Genomic DNA, 6,843 nt, shown 5'->3' with positions numbered 1-6,843 from the left:
GGATTCGGAGGGAACAATGGGCAGGAGGAGGGGCTTGGGGGTTTCTAGGCGCCCCCCCCCCGCTCCCCCGCCTCTTCCATTATCTGCCTCAATAACTCAGCAGGAGGCTGGGCCGGAAGCTGAAGGTCTGTGCGTGGCTGAGTTTGCACATTCCAGAACCTAGAAGTGGTTCCCATACTGCCTTCTAGGCCCCGCGTGCTGCTCTGCTGAGTTGGAGTTCTCCTCCAACCATCCAGCTAGTGCCCAAGCCTGCCATTCCTGCATTCAGGCCAAGGAGGAGGGGCTGGGGGCTCAGAGGATGCAATTCTCACCCTTGCAAATGGCTTTTTTTTTTTTTTTTTTTTTTCTGAGACAGAGTCTCACACTGTCACCCAGGCTGGAGTGCAGTGGTGCAATCTTGGCTCACTGCAACCTCTGCTTCCTGGGTTCAAGCCATTCTCCTGCCTCAGCCTCCCGAGTAGCTGGGATTACAGGTGCATGCCACCACACTCAGCTAATTTTTGTATTTTCGGTACAGATGGGGTTTCATCATGTTGGCCAGACTGGTCTTGAACTCCTGACCTCAGAAGATCCACTCGCCTCAGCCTCCCAAAGTGCTGGGATTACAGGTGTGAGCCACCGCACCTGGCCTGCAAATGGCTTTTTGATGAACCCCATGTGTGCAGCGTTGCTCCCCAACGTCCCAAGGCTCGCTGGAGAACATCCCCACTCAGCCAGGAGGAGGCGCTCTGTCCAGGTTTGGAGAGGTGAACACATTTCCCAGTGGAAAACCAAAGGTGAGTTGGCCTCAGAAGACCAGGGAGGAGAGAGAAGGGAGGCAGATCCCAGGAGTCCCGGTTCCCAGTTCCCAAGGGCTCACAGCTGGCTAATGGCTACTGCAGCTGGGTTACCTGCAGTTGACCTCCCAGGTCCCACCTCTCCCCAAGTCTAAGGATCAAAAGCCCTGGCTCTCGAGAGCTCATCCTGTCCAACCTTGCTGCATCCAGAGCAACCCTCCACTAGACAGGCCACCAGCACCTGAGCAAGAGAAGAGGGGTGGGGAAACATGAGAAAAGACGAAGCATGAGGCTGGGTTTCCTTTAAGATTGCAGTTTGGGCACGGTGGCTCATGCCTCTAATCCCAGCCCTTTGGGAGACCAAGGTGGGTGGGTCACGAGGTCAGGAGATCAAGACCAGCCTGGCCAACATAGTGAGACACCATCTCTACTAAAAATACAAAAATTAACTGGGCGTGGTGGCATGCACCTGTAGTCCCAGCTACTCAGGAGGCTGAGGCAGGAGAATCGCTTGAACCCACGAGGTGGAGGTTGCAGTGAGCTGAGATCGTACCACTGCACTCCAGCCTGGCGATAGAGTGAGACTCTATCTCAAAAAAAAAAAAAAAAAAAAAATTCTCAGTTTGTGCCTAGGTAAGAGAAGGAGCAGATACAATATTAGATTCTGGGCTCCATTTACCCAGGATGGCAGCAGCATGACTTTGGCTATATACATCTCGTGCTGGCTTCTAGTCTCGACTCTGACACTAATTTTCTCTGTGAATTGTAGGAGACCAAAATATGACTGTAGGGGACCAGAATATGCCACCCTAAAATATGCCTTTCTAGCATAAGGATTATTTTGAGAAACTGCAGACACAGGAGAAACTGAAAACAGAGTAGAAGTTACCCTTTTGTATGGGAAATTTACATTTACAAAGGAAATCTCCCTTTGTAAGGATGTCTCCCTCTGTGTACCAGGAAGAGAAGGATGTCTCCAAACCACTAGAGACTTATCAATGGATAAGGCACTGACTTTAATATGCATAGCAAACCTTACCCTTGTTGACTGTGCTTTTCCTGGTCACCTCCCGTAACTGGCCTCCCTCATACCTTTCTTTCTGTGTTTCAGCTGAAGACGGTATTTCAGCCTGAATTCTAAGCCACCTCTTTGAGATTTACTCCTTTTTCCCTGGGCATCTCCTATGTGTACATGAGGTATAGAGGTTAATAAACTTCTGTTTGTTTTTCTCTTGTTAATCTGTCTTTTGTTACAGGTGTTCCAGCCAATGAACCTAAGGAAGGTGAAAGGAAAAGGTACTTTTCTTCCCCTACAGAATCTGAATGACCCAGGAGCTCCTGTCTTCCTCAGTTTCCTATTTCTAAACAAGGACTTTGAATATTGGTGCCTGAGGGTTTTTCCAACTTCTTTTCTCTCTAAATCCCTCTGGGCCCTTGCCTCTTGGTGCAGGGCAGTAGAGAACATGGCAAGAAAAGAAAAATAGCTCAGAGCAGTCTAAGCCCTGCAAAACTGATCAGGCCCTGAGAGACAGGAGTTTGGGAATTCAGTCATACACATCTCTCCTCATATTCCACCCAGGCCCAGGAACAATTGTTCAAAGGGATTCTGTTCCTGACCAGCTGCCTCACCCATTATCTTCAGGTTCCTAAATTTGTGATACAAAGAATAGCAAATGACGAATGAATGGCTTATGTTGCTGTTATTATTATTATTACTTGCTTTTTAGAGACAGGGTCTCACTCTGTTGTCCAGGCTGGAGAGTGGTAGCATGATCACTGCTTACTGAAGCCTCAACCTCCTCTACTGAAGCAATCCTCCTGCCTCAGCCTCTGGAGTAGCTGGGACTACAGCCAGGTACTACCATACCCAGATAACTTTTTTTTTTTTTTTTAAGACTGAATCTCACTCTGTCACCCAGGCTGTAGCACAGTGGCACAATCTTGGCTCACCAAAACCTCTGCCTCCCAGGTTCAAGCAATTCTCATGTCTCAACCTCCCCAGTAGCTGAGATTACAGGCATGTGCCACCGCGCCTGGCTAATTTTTTGTATTTTTAGTGGAGACAGGGTTTTGACATGTTGCCCAGGCTGGCCTTGCACTCCTGGGCTCAAGCAATCCACCAGCCTCAGCCTCCCAAAGTGCTGGGATTACAGGTGTGAGAGACTGTGCCAGGCCTTTTTTTTTTTTTTTTTTTTTTTTTTTTTAATAGAGACAAGGGTCTCACTCTGTTGCCCAGCTTATCTTAGTATACATTCTTGGTAAACAACCTGTGAACTGCCTCTTCTTTTCTTTTGAAAACCCACTTGTAACTGCTGCTAATTAAGAGCTTATGTTCAGGGCAACTTAAATCTATGCTCCCTGATTGCAGTCTTCAAACTTGATGCAAACAAACTCTCTTCTTATATTAATTTTGCCTCCATTTTTTCCTTTACGGCCACAATGGGGAAGGGAATCCTTGAGGTCAATGACACCAGGACAGCTCAGTTGCAAATTCCTTGTCCTTTCATCCTTAGAAATGCACCAGTAACCTCTCTGTGCCTACTCGGGCTTGGGAGCCTTCCTGATTTAAAAAAGAAGAAGAAGGAAGAAGAAGAAAGAAGAGAAAGAAAGAAGAGGAAGAAGAGAAAGAAGAGGATGAAGAAGAAGAAGAAGGAAAAGGAGATGAAGAAAAAGGAAGAGGAAGAAAGAAAGAAGAGAAAGAGGAGGAGGAGGAGGAAGAAGGAGAAGCAGAAGGAGAAGGAGAAGGAGAAGGGGAGAAGGAGAAGGAGAAGGAAGGGAAGAAGGAAGAAGGAAGAAGAAGAAAACTTGTCAGACTGAGAGACCTGACTTTTGCTTCAGAAAATTGGTCCTGGAAGTTCAGAGCATTTACTGTAAACCTCTCCTGGGTGATCAGTGAGGAGCTGGGAGCCTCTTGCTCCCAGCATGTATGTTGACTCCAAGAGAGGTGGTGAGTTGCTTAAGGCTGGTGGTGGCAAATCAGGCCCAGAGAAAAGGCACCCTGTCTACCAGGCCAGATGCTTCTTCTGCAGTGTTGTAACTGTAGTAAGTCCATTGCCTGATGTATTCAGCAAGTCAGCAAGTAATTGCCCAGTGGATTCTTTCTGCCTGCTGTACGGACAAAACCCATTCACTGATACTGTGGTATTAAAGAATTTAATTAACGATACATTCACTGATACTGTGGTATTACAGTAAACAATTTAATTAATGATAGGCCAGCCACGTGGGAGAACTGGGGATCACTCAACTCAATCTCCTTGAAGGCTTGGAGGTTAGAATTTTTCAAGGATAGTTTGGTGGGCAGGGAACTAAGGAATGGGTGCTGCTGATTGGTCAGGGATGCGATCCTGGTGGAAAACTGTCCTCATGCACTGTGTCTGCCTCTGGTTGGGGTGAGGGCACAGGACTGGTTGAGTCATGAGTCATTAAGTCCAGGTGGGCTCAGTCGGTTGCCAGAATGCAGAAGTCTGAGAAACATCTCAGAAGACCAATCTTAGATTCTGGGATTGGTAGTGGTGTTATCTGTAGGAGCAATGGGGAGGTCACAAAACTTGTGACCTCTAGCCACAACAACTCCTTAGAAATAAGAGATTATGGAAACTGTGCCCTACTTCTTCTTTTTTTTTTTTTTTTTTTTTTTTTGAGACAGAGTCTCACTCTATCACCCAGGCTGGAGTGCAGTGGCGTGATCTCAGCTCACTGTAACCTCCACCTGCTGGGTTCAAGTGATTCTTCTGCCTCAGCTTCCCAAGTAACTGTGACTACAGGCATGCACCACCATGTCTGGCTAATTTTTTTTTTTTTTTTTTTTTTGGTAGATACGGGGCTTCACCATGCTGGCCACGCTGGTCTCGAACTCCTTACCTTGTAATCTGCCTGCCTCAGCCTCCCAACGTGCTGGGATTATAGGCATGAGCCACCATGCCCAGCCCTGCCCTACATTTAAGCAGAATTCAGGCCCCTCCGATATTCCTAATCTTGTGGCCTTCCATTGGTCTTACAAGGGCAGCTTCAGCCCCCTAACAAGGAGGGGATCAGTTTTAGAGAGGGACTATTATCATCCTTACTTCAAAGTTAAACTGTAAACTAAATTCCTCCCATGGTTAGCTTGGCCTATGCCCAGGAATGAGGGAGGACAGCCAGCCTGGGGGGTTAGAAGCAAGATGGAGTCAGCCTTGCTAGACTTCTCTCACTGTCATAATCTCTGCAAAGACAATTTTAAATATGCCCAAGACACCAGGTTGCAGCAGAGAAAGAGGTTTAATTGTAGGGACACCAAACAAGGAGGCAGGAGGAAACCTCAAATCCAACTCCCTGAGGAGTCTGGGGATCGTGTTCTTCAGGGTTTTGGAGTGAAAGTGTGGAGATTGTTGATTGGTCAAAGAGTGCAGGTTGAAGCCATAAGACAGGGAGATGAAGAAACTGTATTCTCATATTGATTCTGTTCCTCCGTGGGAGTCTTCAAACTGGTTGGCATAAGCTGTTTTACTGGAATTGGGGATCTGAAAAACACGGTAAGCAATTTTTAAATGAGAGCCTTGTGATTCTAAAGTCAGAGATCCTATCTAGCTTAAACAATAGTCTTGTGGTTCTGACATCAGAAATTCTATCTATAGGAACCATGTGGATGCAAACGGCCAGTATCTAGACCTACTGTGACTGTTGGTTACAACGAAGCTGGTCAGAGTGCAGCCTGATTAATGCTTAATCATCCCCATATTTCTGTTCAGAATTCTTGTTAACCCCGTGAAGACAGCTTCAATGTCACAGAGCTGCCTGTAGGAATGAATGCCTTACACCTCAGACCTGGCCCTCTCCATCTGCCCTTTCCATGCTGCCAACAGGGCCAGTGGCAGCGGTGACCAGTCACTGGGAAGGCCCAGCTGAGTCAATGTTTGCTGGCTAACTGCAGGAGGAATGATGAACTGGTCCACATGAATGGAGAGGTCCAACACAAAGCTATGCTAATTCTTCATAAGCTCTGCCTGCCGCCTTTTATATATCAACCTGAAATGTAATTATCTTTATGGCTGGCGGAGTAAATCACCAGTATGTGTCAAAGAGATTTGCTTCTGTGTTTTATTACGTAATATATTAGCTCTACAGTTTTAAGATGTCATTACTTGGCTAATCGCATGAAACGTTTTCATGAGCAAACAGTGATGCTGGTGGGAGCTGGGGCCAGAGACCCATGGCTAAATCCTTCAGAGAAATGCTGAGAGAGGCCTCGGGGGATCACCTTGTCCAACCCCCTGCCTCCAGGCTTAGAGAGCTCTAGACAGGCAGGAGTTCTGCACTATCTGAGGGGCTTTGAGAGGTAGAAGACAAAGAACAGCCAACGATGAATGGGGGACATCTGGATGACCCAACAATTTTATTCCTGAGTGTATCCAACAGAAATGCATGCTATGACCACAAAAGGACATGCACAAGAATGTTCATAGTGGCTTATTCCTAATAGCAAAAAACTAGAAACAACCTAAATATCATCAACAACAGAATGGAGAAAATAATTATGGCATGTTTCCTGTAGTCCCAGTTACTTGGGAGGCTGAGGCAGGAGGATCACTTGAGCCCAGGAGTTCAGGCCACTGCATTCCAGCCTGAGCAACACAATGAGATCCCATCTAAAAAAAATAGAATTATGGCATATTTACACAATGGAATACTACATAGCAATCAAAAAGAAAAAATGTCAATAATTGATGAACTGTTGACGCATGGGTGACCCTCACAGGCTTCATGTCCCCCTCCCTCTTGGAGACACTGAAGCTGTTTTGGTGGATTAGGTCACCTGATTCACCCACTTACTGGGCTCTTTCAGAGCTCCTGGAATGTCCTCCTCATCCAGCCCCAAATGCAGATCTGAATTTCTCAGGGTGAAATCCCTACAACATTCTCTTTAGGTTTACCGTCTCCTTCCTCCTCCACTACCTGCTGTACATCAGCACCTTCATCAACAAACTCATTTTGTTTTTGCACCCAACAGTGGTATGTGTTCAAACTTTCTTCCCTGGCTATGAGTCTGGTGGACAAAGGCAGCATGGTGTAATAGAAATATCACAGG

The 6,843-nt window shown here is 46.6% G+C and overlaps 1 long non-coding RNA gene across 1 annotated transcript; it reads left to right on the top strand.

The window, feature by feature from the left end:
- The first annotated feature begins 328 nt into the window (after nt 1-328).
- LOC114672421 (uncharacterized) lies at nt 329-3,942 on the top strand. The gene is made up of 4 exons (XR_003722798.2): nt 329-776; nt 2,033-2,072; nt 2,530-2,631; nt 3,290-3,942. It is a non-coding gene; the product is annotated as an uncharacterized LOC114672421 (long non-coding RNA).
- Nucleotides 3,943-6,843: the final 2,901 nt, after the last annotated feature.

The sequence above is a fragment of the Macaca mulatta genome, chromosome 14 (assembly GCF_049350105.2).
Source record: "Macaca mulatta isolate MMU2019108-1 chromosome 14, T2T-MMU8v2.0, whole genome shotgun sequence".
In the NCBI taxonomy this organism is placed as follows: Eukaryota; Metazoa; Chordata; class Mammalia; order Primates; family Cercopithecidae; genus Macaca; species Macaca mulatta.
This window is presented reverse-complemented; position numbering and strand designations above follow the sequence as displayed.